The sequence below is a fragment of the Amphiura filiformis genome, chromosome 14, assembly GCF_039555335.1.
Source record: "Amphiura filiformis chromosome 14, Afil_fr2py, whole genome shotgun sequence".
Lineage (NCBI taxonomy): Eukaryota > Metazoa > Echinodermata > Ophiuroidea > Amphilepidida > Amphiuridae > Amphiura > Amphiura filiformis.
Window position 1 is genome coordinate 31,473,188 of NC_092641.1, and position 22,005 is coordinate 31,495,192.

Below are 22,005 nucleotides of genomic sequence, written 5' to 3' on the forward strand. Positions count from 1 at the left end.
AACATCTTGTTTTGATGGTATGTGTACGCGTTATAAATCCATTAAGTTAAGGTAATTATAATATTTCCAAATTAATATCAATTAACTTAATGGATTTATAACGCGTACACATACCATCAAAACAAGATGTTCAAGGCGCAATACAAAAGCAATTGTTAAGAAAAACAAAGCTACAAACTTAAAGAAAATATGAAGATATACAATAATGAAGACCAATACATAAAAACCACAAATATTGTCGTTTATCAGTTTATATAATAAAAAACCGATACAAAATGAAAAAAGAGAATCCCCCTCCAAAAAAGAAAAAAAAACAGAAATAATACATAAAAACGTGTCACCTCTTTTTATCAGTAACTAAATGAGTTTTGACAATATCCGATTCATTTCGCTCAGTAGTTGCAACTATAGTTTACCTTTGGTTAGCTCCGAGTCCTTAAAACGCTTGCAAATGTGAACTGAATTTTGCAAACTTTTGAGCGTATTTTCAGCAACTTTAGGCAATTTTGAATAAGTTTCAAGCAACTTTGTGAAAAGTTGGAAACTGTTAAGTGAGAAAGAAATTAAGTGCGAGAGAGAGGGTTGGTTGGAGAGATGAATGAGAGATGGATGGGGAGAGGGAGATGGGAGGAAAGGGGCAGAGGGAGGTAGGAAGGGAGAGAGATAAGAGACTGAGAAGCAAAACAATTAGAAAGCAGATAAAAACTTACAAATAATTACATGTCATACAGATAAATTTATATATAGTACGTTTGAATGAACTTTACAAATCAATCAATCAATCAATGCCGGAAGTCAATGTAAGTACTGCATTTTGAGATAAAGATGTATAGATGATATAATGTTAAGAAATAGGCAGATTGTCACAGTTGTTTCCGTAGTGTAGTGGTTATCACGTGCGCCTAACACGCGCAAGGTCCCTGGTTCGAGCCCAGGCGGAAACACTTTTTTGTTAGGCCAAACAAAATAATAGTTTTGTCTCATATCCCATGGGCGTTTGAAATCTAATGCGGTATGCGTTTTTATTTATTTTATTTTTATAATTGAAAAGCGCCAATTTTGGGTATTTTATAATATCAAATTAATTATGATAAGGATAATGAACTGAGTGCAATGCATTCGTCAAGATAATCGCACGCGCCGTGGAGTTATTGCATTTAGCTTGAGAGCCGATAGGCTCGAAAGCTAAATGCAATAACTCCATGGCAAGTGCAATTATCTTGACGAATGCATTTGCATGAGTACATTATCCGTCATACACTTTGAGTGTAGGCCTATTAAAACAATAGGCAATATTAATTGCTGCATTCATTATATTAGTTTTAATATTAGGAAAATATCTTACATTTTAAAAACACCGTCAGGACATTGACCAGCTACGTAGCATTTAACTGGTAAAGAAAATCAATCCCTGTAATCAATGGTATCGATTGCGCCATACGTCATACTTAGGTAACTTATTCACGCATGGTTTAATTGACTTGACTTTATGTTGTGATCATTTAATATCGTGGTTTCGAACACAGAGAGCACTGAACCAGTTGGAAACGATCGATTTAGATGTCAGACTAGTACTACCATAGATGAACTCCTGGATGGGGCAGCTTTAATTAGCATGAGGCCACATTGATATGTAAATAGCGTATTGTTATTTAAATTTGCGCCCAGACGTATTGAGGGCGACAGTCAGGTTATCCAGACGGAGAATGGCTGCATATGCCGGGCATGTCAATTTGCTGAGTGAAGGCTGATAATCACCTTTCTGTATAGGTAATAAGCTAGTATATTTCGTGTACCAGTTGGTTATGACAAAAATTAGTATCATATTAAATATATTAAATGTATAAACTTTGAAATTTACATGAATTTGAAGAGCAGAGCTTCGAAATGTAGCTAAGTCAGGTGATGTGAAATTCTGCTGCGTGACCCCCCTCTGCGTGGTAGAATTATATTCATAAAACATTGAATTTAACAGATATCATGGGTAGCCAACCACGATTTATCAGCATTTAAAATATATGTTAATTAACAAAGATAAATAATAAAGAGTACAAATGGCAATTAACTAGTAAACAAGCCTGAAATCTTAAAATGTTGCCACGTGATTTCCCGAACACATGATATGTTAACATGTGACCACTATTCAGATTTACCGTAAATATTTGGAGTATGCTTGCACATCATGCACATACACTGTGCATTTCTTTACTTCCGTATAAAATCAATAATTCGTGCTGGGAGCCAAGTAACATTGTCTGCTCAGAGCAGATTGGTATTTTATTTTACTTGAGAGCATAATAGAAATACATAAAGACGAATAAGGCGCCATGATGGAAGGTCAGGTCGGGTATCAAAGGTTATTATAACTTAAATACTACTTGTATTTCTCACCTTGCCTCTGTCACATATTTCCTTCATATTATTGACAGCAAGTCCTAATTTTGACTTTGCTATTGCAAAATGTCATTTCATATCAAATTAGTAGACTTTCTTTGAAAAAACATATAACTGGTGCCTGATGGGAATACCCGTCCGCCATTTCATTAAACTGGATCGTTTTCGCCTGTTTTGCGCCCAGATGTATTGGGGCGCGCTATACTCTCATTGAACAGGCAAAGTTCGCAAAACTAACAACGTTGTTATTTGCCAAACTCAATTAACATGATCCAAGGGGTCGAACATGAATTATTCATAACGAGCTATAACGGATCGATAACTGGCCTCACTTTCTAGCTAGTAAACCAGCTGAATTTTTTCATAGATTTTGCGTTGCTAATAGAACAACCGTGAATTTAGTGTCACCCCCTTGGTACTACGGTGAATATCAACTGGACTTTATAGCTCTATAATTTGAACTACTTATATTAAAACACACGACATTGGGATTTAACAATTTGTTCAGTATTATCATAGGCCTTCAAACACATGTGTTTGAAGGCCTATGGTATTATAAAGCATGATCATGATATTATGCGCTAGTGTGTGTTTCCAGGCCCGGCTATGTTATTTTAGATATAGGCCTACATGTATTTCATTTGTAAAATGCTGAATATTTTGCAATGGTGTCATCTTGTATAATTTAGACTGGCCCCAGTCTCGGTTCGGTTCCATCTCTGGATAATGTAACAATAAATAATTACGTAATGCCCTATGAAAAAAATGCCAACTCCCCCCTTATTTTCTTCAATGCCAAAACCCATTCCTCTTCATCCACAAATCGACGCCACTAATTACACCCGCCACAGTCAACCATGCAGCAATATAGAAATATACTCGTATTATAAGTGAACGCGATCGCGAAAGTCCATTGAGCGCTGATTACTGGCCCCAGTCTCGGTTCGGTTCCATCTCTAGATAAAGTAACAATAAATAATTACGTAAAACAAAAAAAAAAAAAATGCCAACTCCCCCCTTATTTTCTTCAATGCCAAAACCCATTCCTCTTCATCCACAAATCGACGCCACTAATTACACCCGCCACAGTCAACCATGCAGCAATATAGAAATATACTCGTATTATAAGTGAACGCGATCGCGAAAGTCCATTGAGCGCTGATTCCAAGACTGGTCCAATCTGTTAGAGATCTCACTTCCAAATATTCGTTCAACGAAGCACGGTGATTCCGATGTCAATTACGAAAGCCCCGCCCCAGTTTCAATTCAAATATGGTAGCACAAAGCTATGCCGCGGGATGTGACGCAAGATCGGATGGGACACTTGTCAACAACTGAGAGGTATTGAGCTCAAGTGGCACGCGTCTGATAGACCCATGGTACGCGCAATAATAAAAGGCAACCACTCGACTCGGACTTAGGCCTATTGTCCATATTGCGTACATTATCGCGTGCGGTTTGCAAATGTTTGCACATTATTTAGCTAGGGAAGCCTTTTCAAATATCCCCGCGCTGCCAAGCTGCGTTGATTGGTCGGATACAATATCGTTGTTTAGTCGCTTACACAAACGTTAATGTAGTGAAAACATGGACGTGGTATATAGAAAGATTGCGTGACTCCAAATCCGTAAAAGTGAACTTCCAGCAGTTTGTGGGAGCTGGAAGTCAAATTGCCTACAGACTGGGAGGGTCCGTGTATTGGGTTGATTTTTAATGCTATGTAATCTACATTACCAGTCGTTCTCCACGGACCCGAGGGAGGGTCTAGTATAATTATGATCCACCTGTTTTTGGCCCTTTTTAATTAATAGAAGCTCGATTATTCTCATTTGATGTTTGATTTATTTGAGGTCATTAATCATAATTTATGACAATGATATTTGCAAGGGTGCAACTCTACTAGTCTTATTACAAGACTGCCCTATCCCAACCCTAAACCCTAATCCTAAACTCCGTAAACGAGGACTGGACTCAAGTCTAGCGAGTTGCACCTTATTCGGTAATTCGCTACTTGCACGGTTCCGCCATTATGCACTATGTGCGGGAGAGCCTCGAACTGGCAGCATACATGAAAGGAAGAATTATGTAACCTTACACAGAACGTTATGACTAGTTCAATTCCCATTCATGTATGCTGCCAGTTCGAGGCTCTCCCGCACATAGTGCATAATGGCGGAACCGTGCAAGTAGCGAATTGTACACTATTATAGAACACCGTTTGTAACTATACCATTTTAACACCACAGAATGTATATTCGTACTTTTTGTTGGTATATATATCGAACAGACAATTATATAGTTATGTGATCTCTGTGTCTAAAGCGCCACCTAACTCTACTTTATGGTTATGTGAAAGTAGTATTTCTAGTATTTGAGCGTGCACGTATTATCTAGAATCTATTGTTTAGCGTGCAGGTTTTAGATAATGCATTGTTTAGCGTGCAGGTTTATATAATTTGGGCTGTGAAGGGTAGTTCGCGAAAATAATGCACGGGAGAAGAATACATAACGATGAATAGAAACGGGCACTAGAAGTGTATAGATAAATACAATTCTATATAATGGTTATGTTTAGCTGAAATAAGGCTACGTCTACTAGCGTTACAATTTTGGAGTTAAGAAGCAAACAGAAACAAAATTGAAATTGAACATAAAAAAATACAAAATAAGATTCAACTTCTGCAATTTTGCTTGAGTAAACGCGCAGCATAAATCAAATTCGCGGGGAACATGAGGCAAAACTATTATTTTCTTCCTTTTTCTCAGCTTCCGTGATTTATACATGAAAAATATAATTAGTTCACACCTTTGACCTTAGGCTACAATAAAATGTACAACTTAACAAAAAATAAAAAAACTTATCTATTGTACCTTTGAACTGATTATATTTTTCATGTATAAATCATGTAAGCTGAGAAAAGGGCCAAAGAAAATAATAGTTTTGTCTCATGTTCCCCGCGCCCATTTGATTTATGCTGCTCGTTTGCTCAAGCAAAATTGCAGAAGTTGAATTTTATTTTGTATAATTATTTTTTTACATTAATGAAATAAGACCGAAAATCGGCTGTAAAATGAATGTTAAATTTCAATTTTGTTTTTGTTTGCTTCGCAACTCCGAAATTGTAACGCTAGTAGATGTAGCCTTATTTCAGCTAAACATAACCATTATATAGAATTGTATTTACCTATATTTTGATTTGATGAAATACCCAATATTGGCGTTTTTCAATTTATAAAAAATAAAATAAAAAACCACATAACGCATTAGATTTCAAACGCCCATGGGACATGAGACAAAACTATTATTTTGTTTGACCTAACAAAAAAATGTTTCCGCCTGGGCTCGAACCAGGGACCTTGCGCGTGTTAGGCGCACGTGATAACCACTACACTACGGAAACTACTGTGTCCAATTTTATATTTGTTTACATTTTATAAGCTACACAACTTTTAACTAGGATATTAAAATATCCTAGACATATTATAAGAGATTATATTGACCATCGATCTCCAAAAGCAGATTACCATAATCAAGTGCTACACAACTTTTAACTAGGATATTAAAATATCCTAGACATATTATAAGAGATTATATTGACCATCGATCTCCAAAAGCAGATTACCATAATCAAGTGCGTCGGATCTGTGATGAATCGATCGTGTTGACCTCAATCACTATACGCATACGTGAGCATACTCTTCTTCTTTTTAAATTAATTTATTATTTTTTTATTATTATTATTATTATTATTATTATTTATTTATTTATTTATTTATTTATTTATATTAGCTTTATTTATTTAGGCCATTACTAGGTTTATTTATTAATTTGTTTAATTTTTTAATTATATTAACGACAATTGTCATTTTGTTTTTAAAAACGGCTGTAAAATGAATGTTCAATTTCAAAAATTTGTTTCTGTTCTCTTCGCAGCTACGAAATTGCAACGCTAGTAGATGTAGCCTTATTTCAGCTAACATAACCATTATTTAAACATATATATCCATTCTTGAAGCGAAAGAAATTTATAGTATGTTAAATACTGATCTGGAGAAACCTGTGTGTATTCAGTATTGGGAAAAACATGGCGTGTATGAAAGAGTGTGGGAAAAGGTATTTCAATTTAAAATTCGAAACAGAATTGAAAATAGATTGGGGCAATTCCAATTTAATGTGTTATACAATCTTATTCCATGTAAAAGGAATTTGTATTTATGGAAACTTAGTAATTCAGATACATGTGATAATAGTACCCAGTGGCCCCTCCACTTTTTTGCCCCCACTTTTAACCCATAATGTGCTGTGTGTAACATGTCTGGGTGAACATAAATAATCAAATCTCTATTCTAGACCCTTAACATGCTTAAAAAAAGTGTAAAAATGGTCCATCAAATGGTTTCAATTGGGCCTTCATTTTGCAAAAGTTTCTCACTTCTGAGGGGCCACATCCCCCCTCAGACACCCCCTGCGTCGCGCAAGCGCGACGCGATGGCCGCGATTTCGATTTTTTTACATCACCTGACTGCGCCCCCCCCCCACTTTCAAAATCGTTCCGCCGCCGCTGCTTATCTCTCTACCTCCCTCTCCCCTCCCCCCTTTACTCCCCTCTCCCCTCCCTCTCTCCAATCATCCCTCTCTCTCGCATTTAATTTCTTTCTCACTTAAAAGTTACAAACATTTCACAAACTAGTTGCTTGAAACTTTCTCAAAATTGCTAAATTTGCTGAAAACACGCTCAAAAGTTTGCAAATGGCTGAAAATTGCGCACAGATCACACTTTACAAGCGTTGTATTGGAGCTAACCCAAAGGTAAACTATTATAGTTTCAAATACTGAGCAAAATGAATCGGATATCCTCAAAACTCATTTATATCAAGTGATACGTTTTTATGTATTATTTCTGTGTTTTTTCGGGGTGGGGGGTTGTTCTTTTTTACTTTCTTTTTTTGATGGTATGTGTACGCGTTATAAATCCATTAAGTTAAGTAATATGTAGTTATTAATAAGTTATCAAGGGATGGTTGGAGAGAGGGAGGAGAGATGGAGGGGGAGATGGAAGGAAAGCGGGAGAGGGGTGGTAGAGGGATAAGAGAGTGAGAAGCAAAACAAATAGAAAGCAGGTAAAAACTTAAAAATAATTACATGTCATACAGATAGACTTATATCGTACGTTTGGATGAACTTTATAAATAAATCAATCAATGCCGGAAATCAATGCAAGTACTGCATTTTGGGATAAAGATGTACAGATGATATAATGTTAAGAAATAGGCAGAGTTTTACAGTGGTTTCCGTAGTGTAGTGGTTATCACGTGCGCCTCACACGCGCAAGGTCCCTGGTTCGAGCCAGGCGGAAACAATTTTTTGTTAGGCCAAACAAAATAATAGTTTTGTCTCATGTTCCCATGGGAATTTGAAATCTAATGCGGTATGCGGTTTTTTATTTTATTTTATAATTGAGAAACGCCAATTTTGGGTATTTTATAATATCAAAATATAGATAAATACAATTCTATATAATGGTTATGTTTAGCTGAAAGGGTACATCTACTAGCGTTACAATTTTGGAGTTGCGAAGCAAACAGAAACAAAATTGAACAGAAAAAAAATACAAAATAAAATTCAACTCCTGCAATTTTGCTTGAGCAAACGCGCAGCATAAATCAAATGCGCGCGGGGAACATGAGGCAAAACTATTATTTTCTTTGGCCTTTTTCTCAGCTTCCATGATTTATACCTGAAAAATATAATCAGTTCACATCTTAGGCTACAATAAAATGTACAACTTAACAAAAAATTAAAAACTTATCTATTGTACCTTTGATCAGAGATCTATTTGCATTTCTCTTGTATTGTTGATCTATTTCTATTTTTTTTTTTTTTTCACGTGATCTCCAGAGCTGATACAACTCTCTGCTTTTTGTGATCTTAAAATAATAATAATAACATTGGTGTTTATATTTTGTATTTTCAAGTTTCCGTAAGTTTGTAATTTTGTTTTTCTTAACTTGATTTTGTATATTGCGCCTTGAACATATTTAGCATCTTGTTTTGATGATATGTGTACTCGTTATAAACCATTAAGCTAATTAATAACTTGAAAATACATAATATAAACACCAATGTTATTATTATTATTGCATACTTTAGGAAAGCATAGAGCTGTATCAGCTCTGGAGATCATATGAAAATTTACAAAAATAGAAATAGATCAACAATACAAGAGAAATGCAAATAGATCTCTCTCCAACCATCCTCTCTCTCGTACTTAATTTCTTTCTTATTTAAAAGTTACCAACTTTTCATAAAATTGATTGAAACTTTCTCAAAATTGCCTAAAGTTGCTGAAAACACGCTCAAAAGTTTGTAAAATTGCTGAAAATTGCGCACAGTTCACACTTGCAAGCGTTTTATGGAGCTAACCAAAAGGTAAACTATATAGTTTTAACTACTGAGCGAAACTTTTCACACAATTGCTTGAACTTTCTCAAAATTGCCTAAAGTTGCTGAAAACACGCTCAAAAGTTTGCAAAATTGCTGAAAATTGTGCACAGATCACACTTAAAGCGTTGTAAGTTTTATATATTATTTCTGGTTTTTTTTTCTGTGGGAGGTCTGTTCTTTTCCCCCCTTTTTTATCTTCTTGAAATTATACAAACGACGATTTTTTTCGGTCTTTATGTATTGGTACATGTACATCATTGTATAATATCTTCACATTTGATTTTGGTTTACTTAACTTGCTTTTGTATTGCGTCTTGAACATCTTGTTTTTATGGTATGTGTACGCGTTATAAATCCATTAAGTTAAGGTAATTATAATATTTCCAAATTAATATCAATTAACTTAATGGATTTATAACGCGTACACATACCACCAAAACAAGATGTTCAAGGCGCAATACAAAAGCAATTGTTAAGAAAAACAAAGCTACAAACTTAAAGAAAATAATTATGAAGATATACAATAATGAAGACCAATACATAAAAACCACAAATATTGTCGTTTATCAGTTTATATAATTAAAAAAAAAACAATACAAAAGGAAAAAAGAGAATCCCCCTCCAAAAAAGAAAAAAAACCAGAAATAATACATAAAAACGTGTCACCTCTTTTTATCAGTAACTAAATGAGTTTTGACAATATCCGATTCATTTCGCTCAGTAGTTGCAACTATAGTTTACCTTTGGTTAGCTCCGAGTCCTTAAAACGCTTGCAAATGTGAACTGAATTTTGCAAACTTTTGAGCGTATTTTCAGCAACTGTAGGCAATTTTGAATAAGTTTCAAGCAAGTTTGTGAAAAGTTGGAAACTGTTAAGTGAGAAAGAAATTAAGTGCGAGAGAGAGGGTTGGTTGGAGAGAGGAATGAGATATGGATGGGGAGAGGGAGATGGGAGGAAAGGGGCAGAGGGAGGTAGGAAGGGTGAGAGATAAGAGACTGAGAAGCAAAACAATTAGAAAGCAGATAAAAACTTACAAATAATTACATGTCATACAGATAAATTTATATATAGTACGTTTGAATGAACTTTATAAATCAATCAATCAATCAATGCCGGAAGTCAATGTAAGTACTGCATTTTCAGATAAAGATGTACAGATGATATAATGTTAAGAAATAGGCAGAGTTTTACAGTGGTTTCCGTAGTGTAGTGGTTATCACGTGCGCCTCACACGCGCAAGGTCCCTGGTTCGAGCCCAGGCGGAAACAATTTTTTTGTTAGGCCAAACAAAATAATAGTTTTGTCTCATGTTCCCATGGGAATTTGAAATCTAATGCGGTATGCGGTTTTTTATTTTATTTTTATAATTGAGAAACGCCAATTTTGGGTATTTTATAATATCAAAATATAGATAAATACAATTCTATATAATGGTTATGTTTAGCTGAAAGGGTACATCTACTAGCGTTACAATTTTGGAGTTGCGAAGCAAACAGAAACAAAATTGAACAGAAAAAAAATACAAAATAAAATTCAACTCCTGCAATTTTGCTTGAGCAAACGCGCAGCATAAATCAAATGCGCGCGGGGAACATGAGGCAAAACTATTATTTTCTTTGGCCTTTTTCTCAGCTTCCATGATTTATACCTGAAAAATATAATCAGTTCACATCTTAGGCTACAATAAAATGTACAACTTAACAAAAAATTAAAAAACTTATCTATTGTACCTTTGATCAGAGATCTATTTGCATTTCTCTTGTATTGTTGATCTATTTCTATTTTTTGTAAATTTTCACGTGATCTCCAGAGCTGATACAACTCTCTGCTTTTTGTGATCTTAAAATAATAATAATAACATTGGTGTTTATATTTTGTATTTTCAAGTTTCCGTAAGTTTGTAATTTTGTTTTTCTTAACTTGATTTTGTATATTGCGCCTTGAACATATTTAGCATCTTGTTTTGATGATATGTGTACTCGTTATAAACCATTAAGCTAATTAATAACTTGAAAATACATAATATAAACACCAATGTTATTATTATTATTGCATACTTTAGGAAAGCATAGAGCTGTATCAGCTCTGGAGATCATATGAAAATTTACAAAAAATAGAAATAGATCAACAATACAAGAGAAATGCAAATAGATCTCTCTCTCCAACCATCCCTCTCTCTCGTACTTAATTTCTTTCTTATTTAAAAGTTACCAACTTTTCATAAAATTGATTGAAACTTTCTCAAAATTGCCTAAAGTTGCTGAAAACACGCTCAAAAGTTTGTAAAATTGCTGAAAATTGCGCACAGTTCACACTTGCAAGCGTTTTATGGAGCTAACCAAAAGGTAAACTATATAGTTTTAACTACTGAGCGAAACTTTTCACACAATTGCTTGAACTTTCTCAAAATTGCCTAAAGTTGCTGAAAACACGCTCAAAAGTTTGCAAAATTGCTGAAAATTGTGCACAGATCACACTTGCAAGCGTTGTAAGTTTTTATATATTATTTCTGGGTTTTTTTTTCTGTGGGAGGTCTGTTCTTTTCCCCCCTTTTTTATCTTCTTGAAATTATACAAACGACGATTTTTTTCGGTCTTTATGTATTGGTACATGTACATCATTGTATAATATCTTCACATTTGATTTTGGTTTACTTAACTTGCTTTTGTATTGCGTCTTGAACATCTTGTTTTGATGGTATGTGTACGCGTTATAAATCCATTAAGTTAAGGTAATTATAATATTTCCAAATTAATATCAATTAACTTAATGGATTTATAACGCGTACACATACCACCAAAACAAGATGTTCAAGGCTGCAATACAAAAGCAATTGTTAAGAAAAACAAAGCTACAAACTTAAAGAAAATAATTATGAAGATATACAATAATGAAGACCAATACATAAAAACCACAAATATTGTCGTTTATCAGTTTATATAATTAAAAAAAAACAATACAAAAGGAAAAAGAGAATCCCCCTCCAAAAAAGAAAAAAAGACAGAAATAATACATAAAAACGTGTCACCTCTTTTTATCAGTAACTAAATGAGTTTTGACAATATCCGATTCATTTCGCTCAGTAGTTGCAACTATAGTTTACCTTTGGTTAGCTCCGAGTCCTTAAAACGCTTGCAAATGTGAACTGAATTTTGCAAACTTTTGAGCGTATTTTCAGCAACTGTAGGCAATTTTGAATAAGTTTCAAGCAAGTTTGTGAAAAGTTGGAAACTGTTAAGTGAGAAAGAAATTAAGTGCGAGAGAGAGGGTTGGTTGGGGAGAGGAATGAGATATGGATGGGGAGAGGGAGATGGGAGGAAAGGGGCAGAGGGAGGTAGGAAGGGTGAGAGATAAGAGACTGAGAAGCAAAACAATTAGAAAGCAGATAAAAACTTACAAATAATTACATGTCATACAGATAAATTTATATATAGTACGTTTGAATGAACTTTATAAATCAATCAATCAATCAATGCCGGAAGTCAATGTAAGTACTGCATTTTCAGATAAAGATGTATAGATGATATAATGTTAAGAAATAGGCAGATTGTCACAGTTGTTTCCGTAGTGTAGTGGTTATCACGTGCGCCTAACACGCGCAAGGTCCTAGTTCGAGCCCAGGCGGAAACACTTTTTGTTAGGCCAAACAAAATAATAGTTTTGTCTCATATCCCATGGGCGTTTGAAATCTAATGCGGTATACGTTTTTATTTATTTTATTTTTATAATTGAAAAACGCCAATTGTAACACTAGTAGATGTAGCCTTATTTCAGCTAAACATAACCATTATATAGAATTGTATTTACCTATATTTTGATTTGATGAAATACCCAATATTGGCGTTTTTCAATTTATAAAAATAAAATAAAAAAACCACATAACGCATTAGATTTCAAACGCCCATGGGATATGAGACAAAACTATTATTTTGTTTGACCTAACAAAAAAATGTTTCCGCCTGGGCTCGAACCAGGGACCTTGCGCGTGTTAGGCGCACGTGATAACCACTACACTACGGAAACTACTGTGTCAATTTTTATATTTGTTTACATTTTATAAGCTATCCTAGACAGATTATAAGAGATTATATTGACCATCGATCTCCAAAAGCAGATTACCCTAATCAGAGAAGATGATTAAGTGCGTCGGATCTGTGATGAATCGATCGTGTTGACCTCAATCACTATTACGCATCCGTGTGCATACTATTTCTTTCTTCTTCTTTTTTAAATTAATTTATTAATTTATTATTATTATTATTTTTTTTCCTTGCTTTCATCTGAAAATGACTACACATTTTAGGTCCAACTAATTTTTCAGAAATTAGTGCTATATAAAAAGGTCACATTTTCCTGCGTTTACATCCGACTGCTAACCGTGTTCTGACCTCGTTTGTTCATGCGCATATAATCGTAAATATCACTCAAATTTTCGCATTTTCTTTTCAAATTTGTAGAGATCACATTCACAAGTTCTAGTAAAACACGATTTTCAACACTAAAATTGTTAATATTGTAGAATTTTTATGCAAAGTTTGGGACTATAGGCGTGATAAACTTTTACCGGAAACCGCTTCGCAGGCGGATTTAGTGGTATATGAACCCTAAATCGATATTTTATAGAATCATGTTACTGGTGTGCTATCTTCTGAAATGAAGATCAAATTAAAATTTCAAATGTTGCTACATTTTGTTTTGGTTTATAATTTTAATTGCATTTGGTTTTTTCTTCTTCCTACTGAATACTAGTATATAGCTGAAATAAAATGCAGGCCTATGTTTTCTTTGTCCCCTGCGCGAGATATATATTTTCGAATCGAATTAGGCCTACTGGTGATGATCTACTGAGAATCAAATTAAAACTAGATATATTGCATCCTTAGTAAGGCTGCGAAGTCTAGCCGTGACCTTGAAATGACATCTGATGACCTTTAAATGACCTTCACCACATTTTGCATCATATCCACATAACATATACTAATTTTCATTCAAATTGAATAAACTTTGTAATTTGACCCCTTTTGACCTTTAGTTGACTTCTGGTGACCTTGAAATGACCTCCAATATATTTTGAATCATATCAAGATCACATATACTAATTTTCATCTAAATTGGACAAATATTAGAATTTGACCCCTTTTGACCTTTCGTTGACCTCTGGTGACCTTGAAATGACCTCCAATATATTTTGAATCATATCAAGATCACATATACTAATTTTCATTTAAATTGGACAAACTTTAGAGTTTTACCCCTTTTGACCCCAAAACAGACCCCTCCTCCATGTTTAAGCCAAATCTGATTACAATCGTGTATGAACATAATGCTAGAGCCCTTTTGGCATTATTCTGATGATCACAGCACGTAATATGCAGAAAATATTGAATTTTAAAGTGATTTTCAGTAATCAACCATTTTTGTCACTGTTTGACCTTGAACTCAAAATCTGTGAGGACCCCATAGACACCAACTAATGTCAATGCATATGTGTCAGTCGCATCTCTGTACCATAGAATCTGTAGGAAAAGAAGCATTTTGAAGGTATTTGGTTATGTGCCGGAAATACCCCTTAATGACCTTTGACCCCAAATCTGTGAGGACCCCATAGGCCCCGGCTATAGCCAAGGTCAATGTATAAATCTCATTACTGTACCATGTAATCTGTAGGAGAAGAAGCATTTTTGGTAAAAATCACATTTTAGCCAAAATTACTCATGCATGACGTTTGACCCCAAATGGGTCATGTCAAATGTAAAGGCTGGGGTAGTGGAGCTTGTGCCCAAGTTTGGTCATAATCGGTCAAATAATAAAGGAGCTAGAGCAAATTATGTTAAATGTTGACAGAAGAAGAAGAAGAACTAGATATATTGCATCCTTAGTAAGGCTGCGAAGTCTAGCCGTGACCTTGAAATGACATCTGATGACCTTGAAATGACCTTCACCACATTTTGCATCATATCCACATAACATATACTAATTTTCATTCAAATTGAATAAGCTTTGTAATTTGACCCTTTTGACCTTTAGTTGACCTCTGGTGACCTTGAAATGACCTCCAATATATTTTGAATCATATCAAGATCACATATACTAATTTTCATCTAAATTGGACAAATATTAGAATTTGACCCTTTTGACCTTTCGTTGACCTCTGGTAACCTTGAAATGACCTCCAATATATTTTGAATCATATCAAGATCACATATACTAATTTTCATTTAAATTGGACAAACTTTAGAATTTTACCCTTTTGACCCCAAAACAGACCCTCCTCCATGTTTAAGCCAAATCTGATTACAATCGTATATGAACATAATGCTAGAGCCCTTTTGGCATTATTCTGATGATCACAGCACGTAATATGCAGAACATATTGAATTTTAAAGTGATTTTCAGTAATCAACCATTTCTGTCCCCTGTTTGACCTTGAACTCAAAATCTGTGAGGACCCCATAGACACCAACTAATGTCAATGCATATGTGTCAGTCGCATCTCTGTACCATAGAATCTGTAGGAAAAGAAGCATTTTGAAGGTATTTGGTTATGTGCCGGAAATACCCCTTAATGACATTTGACCCCAAATCTGTGAGGACCCCATAGGCCCCGGCTATAGCCAAGGTCAATGTATAAATCTCATTACTGTACCATGTAATCTGTAGGAGAAGAAGCATTTTTGGTAAAAATCACATTTTTAGCCAAAATTACTCATGCATGACGTTTGACCCCAAATGGGTCATGTCAAATGTAAAGGCTGGGGTAGTGGAGCTTGTGCCCAAGTTTGGTCATAATCGGTCAAATAATAAAGGAGCTAGAGCAAATTATGTTAAATGTTGACAGAAGAAGAAGAAGAAGAAGAAGAAGAAGAAGAAAGAAATCGCCCAGAAACAGGAGTCTAGCCGCCGCTCGGCTAGACTAACTAGATATATTGCATCCTTAGTAAGGCTGCGAAGTCTAGCCGTGACCTTGAAATGACATCTGATGACCTTGAAATGACCTTCACCACATTTTGCATCATATCCACATAACATATACTAATTTTCATTCAAATTGAATAAACTTTGTAATTTGACCCCTTTTGACCTTTAGTTGACTTCTGGTGACCTTGAAATGACCTCCAATATAGTTTGAATCATATCAAGATCACATATACTAATTTTCATCTAAATTGGACAAATATTAGAATTTGACCCCTTTTGACCTTTCGTTGACCTCTGGTGACCTTGAAATGACCTCCAATATATTTTGAATCATATCAAGATCACATATACTGATTTTCATTTAAATTGGACAAACTTTAGAATTTTACCCCTTTTGACCCCAAAACAGACCCCTCCTCCATGTTTAAGCCAAATCTGATTACAATCGTATATGAACATAATGCTAGAGCCCTTTTGGCATTATTCTGATGATCACAGCACGTAATATGCAGAAAATATTGAATTTTAAAGTGATTTTTAGTAATCAACCATTTTTGTCCCCTGTTTGACCTTGAACTCAAAATCTGTGAGGACCCCATAGACACCAACTAATGTCAATGCATATGTGTCAGTCGCATCTCTGTACCATATAATCTGTAGGAAAAGAAGCATTTTGAAGGTATTTGGTTATGTGCCGAAAATACCCCCTTAATGACCTTTGACCCCAAATCTGTGAGGACCCCATAGGCCCCGGCTATAGCCAAGGTCAATGTATAAATCTCATTACTGTACCATGTAATCTGTAGGAGAAGAAGCATTTTTGGTAGAAATCACATTTTTAGCCAAAATTACTCATGCATGACGTTTGACCCCAAATGGGTCATGTCAAATGTAAAGGCTGGGGTAGTGGAGCTTGTGCCCAAGTTTGGTCATAATCGGTCAAATAATAAAGGAGCTAGAGCAAATTATGTTAAATGTTGACAGAAAGAAGAAGAAGAAGAAGAAGAAGAACTAGATATATTGCATCCTTAGTAAGGCTGCGAAGTCTAGCCGTGACCTTGAAATGACATCTGATGACCTTGAAATGACCTTCACCACATTTTGCATCATATCCACATAACATATACTAATTTTCATTCAAATTGAATAAACTTTGTAATTTGACCCCTTTTGACCTTTAGTTGACCTCTGGTGACCTTGAAATGACCTCCAATATATTTTGAATCATATCAAGATCACATATACTAATTTTCATCTAAATTGGACAAATATTAGAATTTGACCCCTTTTGACCTTTCGTTGACCTCTGGTGACCTTGAAATGACCTCCAATATATTTTGAATCATATCAAGATCACATATACTAATTTTCATTTAAATTGGACAAACTTTAGAATTTTACCCTTTTGACCCCAAAACAGACCCCTCCTCCATGTTTAAGCCAAATCTGATTACAACCGTATATGAACATAATGCTAGAGCCCTTTTGGCATTATTCGGATGATCACAGCACGTAATATGCAGAAAATATTGAATTTTAAAGTGATTTTCAGTAATCAACCATTTTTGTCCCCTGTATGACCTTGAACTCAAAATCTGCGAGGACCCCATAGACACCAACTAATGTCAATGCATATGTGTCAGTCGCATCTCTGTACCATAGAATCTGTAGGAAAAGAAGCATTTTGAAGGTATTTGGTTATGTGCCGGAAATACCACCTTAATGACCTTTGACCCCAAATCTGTGAGGACCCCATAGGCCCCGGCTATAGCCAAGGTCAATGTATAAATCTCATTACTGTACCATGTAATCTGTAGGAGAAGAAGCATTTTTGGTAAAAATCACATTTTTAGCCAAAATTACTCATGCATGACGTTTGACCCCAAATGGGCCATGTCAAATGTAAAGGCTGGGGTAGTGGAGCTTGTGCCCAAGTTTGGTCATAATCGGTCAAATAATAAAGGACCTAGAGCAAATTATGTTAAATGTTGACAGAAAGAAGAAGAACGAGATCTGATTGGTTGCGGTCACCTGCGACCGCGAGCACAGCCACCAGGCGGTTTTGTTGATAACCGGAAGTGATCCCTTAATAACCTTTGACCCCGCAAAATATTACATACTGCTCAGGATGTCATAAGGAATATTCCTGGTGAATTCCAGCTTAATCGGAATTTATAAATGGATTTTGATTTTTTTAAATTTATGATTGACCTTTTGACCCCCTTAATGACGTTTGACCTCAATGAAAAAAAAACCTTATATACACCGACAAAATGCATTGTTCCAATTTTAAGTTATTTAGCTAAAAACAGGAAGTGAACCCTTAATGACCTTTGACCCCCAAAATAAAAATACCGTGCATACATCAGGTAATACCAATTCATGTATGATGGTTATATTGCTCTGGTCTGTTTACATTTTGAGATAAAATTTTTTTATAAATTTTTGATAATTTTGGTTTTTGACCGGAAGTAACCCCTTAATGACCTTTGACCCCAAAACTGTAGGCATCCTAAAGACCCTAGCTAGTAGCGATGCATGTGTGCTAATGGCGACTCTCTGCTATGTAATTTGTAAAGACAGTGATTTTTTAAATATTTTTTACAAATTTTTCATACTTTTACCGGAAGTGACCCCTTAATGACCTTTGATCCCAATTCTGTGAAGGACTTTTAGACACTGGTAATAGGCGATGCATGTGTGCAAGTGACGTCATGGTGCTATGTAAAATGTGGAAGAAGAAGCATTTTGAGTGAAAATCACGTTTTTGGCCACTGACCGGAAGTGGATGACATTTGATCGGAAGTTGATCATGTGACATATGTGGCACCACCCAATAGTCCCAGTGACCAACTATGATCAACATGGCTGAAAGCATGTGGCTACGATGGTTGATTTAATGATGTTGACAGAAAGAAGAAGAACGAGATCTGATTGGTTGCGGTCACCTGCGACCGAGAGCACAGCCACCCGGCGGTTTTGTTGATAACCGGAAGTGATCCTTAATAACCTTTGACCCCGCAAAATATTACATACTGCTCAGGATGTCATAAGGAATATTCCTGGTGAATTCCAGCTTAATCGGAATTTATAAATGGATTTTGATTTTTTTAAATTTATGATTGACCTTTTGACCCCTTAATGACGTTTGACCTCAATGAAAAAAAAAACCTTATGTACACCGACAAAATGTATTGTTCCAATTTTAATTAAAAAATTCTACTTTGTTTAGTTGTCGAGATAAAAATTCTTAAAGTTATTTAGCTAAAAACAGGAAGTGACCCCTTAATGACCTTTGACCCCCAAAATAAAAATACCATGCATACACCAGGTAACACTAATTCATGTATGATGATTATATTACTCTGGTCTGTTTACATTTTGAGATAAAAATTTTAAAACTTTTTGATAATTTTGATTTTTGACCGGAAGTAACCCCTTAATGACCTTTGACCCCAAAACTGTAGGCATCCTAAAGACCCTAGCTAGTAGCGATGCATGTGTGCTAATGGCGACTCTCTGCTATGTAATATGTAAAGACAGTGATTTTTTGAATATTTTTTACAAATTTTTCAGACTTTTACCGGACGTGACCCCTTAATGACCTTTGATCCCAATTCTGTGAAGGACTTTTAGACACTGGCTATAGGTGATGTATGTGTGCAAGTGACGTCACGATGCTATGTAATATGTGGAAGAAGAAGCATTTTTAGTAAAAATCACGTTTTTGATCATTGACCGGAAGTGGATGATCTTTGACCGGAAATTGATCATGTGACATTTGTAGCAAGTGCCAGTGATGAGTGTGTCTAAGTTTGGTTGAAATCCATGAAAGTATGTCGGAGCTAGAGCAATTTGTAAATTTCAAGAGGGGGTCTGCAAAATGTTGACAGAAAGAAGAACGCGGTAAAAACAATGCACAGCGCCGATGGCGGCTGTGCAAGAACGCGGTAAAAAGAATGCACAGCGCCGATGGCGGCTGTGCAAGAAGAAGAAGAAGAAGAAGAAGAAGAAGAAAGAAACTACTGGGAAACAGGAGTCTAGCCGCCGCTCGGCTAGACTAAGAAGAAGAAGAAAGAAACTAGACTTAGCTGTGGTCTAAGACCACGAACACAGCCGTGTTGTTACCCCTTAATGACCTTTGACCCCAAAATATATGAAAATGCCCATAGACGTTGGCTAATGTCAACGCATGTGTGCACGTGGCATCACTTTGCCATGTTACTTGTGGCAGAAGGGGCATTTTGAAGGTTTTTCGTCTCAGACCGGAAGTGACCCCTTAATGACATTTGACCCCAAATAAAAAAATAACACATATGAATTGGGTAACCACAATTAATGTGTAAACATACCGTTACTGTCCTATGTTTTTCTTAGCAAATAAAATTTTTGAAAGTTTTTCGTTTTATACCGGAAGTGACCCCTTAATGACCTTTTGACCCCAAATCTGTGTACACCCCATAGACACTGGGTAATAACAATGCATGTGTACAAGTGGCGTCACTGTCCTACAGAATCTGTGGAAGAAGATGCATTTTAAAGGTATTTCGTTTTGTACCGGAAGTGACCCCTTAATGGGATTTGACCCCAAATAAAAAAAATACCACATATACATTGGGTGACTGCAGATCATGTGTGAACATACCGTTACTGTCACATGTTTTACTTAGCTAATAAAATTTTTGAAAGTATTTCGTTTTATACCGGAAGTGACACCTTAATGACATTTGACCCCAAATCTGTGTACACCCCATATACACTGGGTAATAACAATGCATGTGTGCAAGTGGCGTCTCTGTCCCACATAATTTGTGGAAGAAGATGCATTTTAAAGGTATTTCTTTTTATACCGGAAGTGACCCCTTAATGAACTTTGACCCCAAATGAAAAAAATACCACATATACATTGTGTGACTGCAGATCATATGTGAACATACCGTTACTGTGCTATGTTTTACTTAGCTAATAAAAATTTTTGAAGCTTTTTCGTTTTACACCGGAAGTGACCCCTTAATGACCTTTGACCCCAAATCTGTGTACACCACATAGACACTGGGTAATTACAATGCATGTGTGCAAGTGGCGTCACTGTCCTACGTAATTTGTAGGAGAAGATGCATTTTGAGTTGAAATCACGTTTTTGACCCCTGTGACCCTGTGTGACCTTTGACCCCACGAGTTTCATGTGACATGTAGGGGCACGGTCAATGATCATTGTGACCAAGTTAGGTCAAAATCGATGTAAGCATGTGAGTGCTAGAGCAAATGTAATGGTTGACAGAAAGAAAGAAGAAAGAAGAAGAAGAACCTGTAAGAAAAAAGACACAGCCGTGACTAACGTCACGGCTGTGTAACTACTGGGAAACAGGAGTCTAGCCGCCGCTCGGCTAGACTAAGAAGAAGAAGAAAGAAATCGCCCAGAAACAGGAGTCTAGCCGCCGCTCGGCTAGACTAATTGCAAATGTTGCGACATTTTGTTTTGGTTTAATTTGGGACTATGCGTTAATTTGGGACTATATGAGATTCTAAATGCTAGGCCTATCTTCAGTAGATAAAGCGAAAAAAATCCTAAAACGCGCATGCACGGTTACTCTGCGCGAATAACAAAAAAATCGGCATTCGGCCTATATGCCGCACTGTTAAAAAAAAAAAAAGGGGGGGGAAGAGGTAAAAATAGAGAAACAGGTAGATGCGGAAAGTGATGAGTCTGTAATATCGCTTTAAACTTTCTGATCGGGACTGATGTATAAGAAAGAAAAAACTCGCCGCTACATGATGAAGTAAAAATTTAGAGAAAATAATGTAAAACATTACTTCTAGAGTAGAAAGATGCAATGAATCGGGATGAGATTCTAAATCATTTTATTAGGCCCGCAATGCTATCTTCAGAAGATAGACGTTTGCGGGCGCGTTCCGAGAAAATGATGCAGATCTTAAATGATGCATGCCGTAAGTGGGCTCGGGCATGTTCACAGAAGATGATGCATGTCGCAACGGGTGATTTGCAAATCGCACCGTAAATGGTATCTTGGGTAGATAAAAAACAAACAAACAAACAAACAAACAAACAGACAGACAAACAAACATGAAATATAAAAAAAATATACCAAAATATCTTTCTCGGCATTCGGCCTATATGCCAAGCTATAAGAAAAAAGGGGGAAAAAAAGAGGTAAAAATAGAGAAACAGTCAGATGCGGAAAGTGATGAGTCTGTAATATCGCTTTAAACTTTCAGATCGGAACTA

The 22,005-nt window shown here is 35.7% G+C and overlaps 6 non-coding genes across 6 annotated transcripts; 4 read left to right on the plus strand and 2 right to left on the minus strand.

Annotated features, from left to right (window-relative positions):
* Positions 1-871: 871 nt before the first annotated feature.
* Positions 872-944, plus strand: Trnav-aac (transfer RNA valine (anticodon AAC)). Its single transcript has one exon. It is a non-coding gene; the product is annotated as a tRNA-Val (tRNA).
* Positions 945-5,722: 4,778 nt separating this feature from the next.
* Positions 5,723-5,795, minus strand: Trnav-aac (transfer RNA valine (anticodon AAC)). Its single transcript has one exon. It is a non-coding gene; the product is annotated as a tRNA-Val (tRNA).
* Positions 5,796-7,682: 1,887 nt separating this feature from the next.
* Positions 7,683-7,754, plus strand: Trnav-cac (transfer RNA valine (anticodon CAC)). The gene has a single exon. It is a non-coding gene; the product is annotated as a tRNA-Val (tRNA).
* Positions 7,755-10,035: 2,281 nt separating this feature from the next.
* Trnav-cac (transfer RNA valine (anticodon CAC)) lies at positions 10,036-10,108 on the plus strand. The gene has a single exon. It is a non-coding gene; the product is annotated as a tRNA-Val (tRNA).
* A 2,290-nt stretch (positions 10,109-12,398) lies between these two features.
* On the plus strand, positions 12,399-12,470 carry Trnav-aac (transfer RNA valine (anticodon AAC)). Its single transcript has one exon. It is a non-coding gene; the product is annotated as a tRNA-Val (tRNA).
* A 320-nt stretch (positions 12,471-12,790) lies between these two features.
* Trnav-aac (transfer RNA valine (anticodon AAC)) lies at positions 12,791-12,863 on the minus strand. Its single transcript has one exon. It is a non-coding gene; the product is annotated as a tRNA-Val (tRNA).
* Between the last annotated feature and the right edge of the window lie 9,142 nt (positions 12,864-22,005).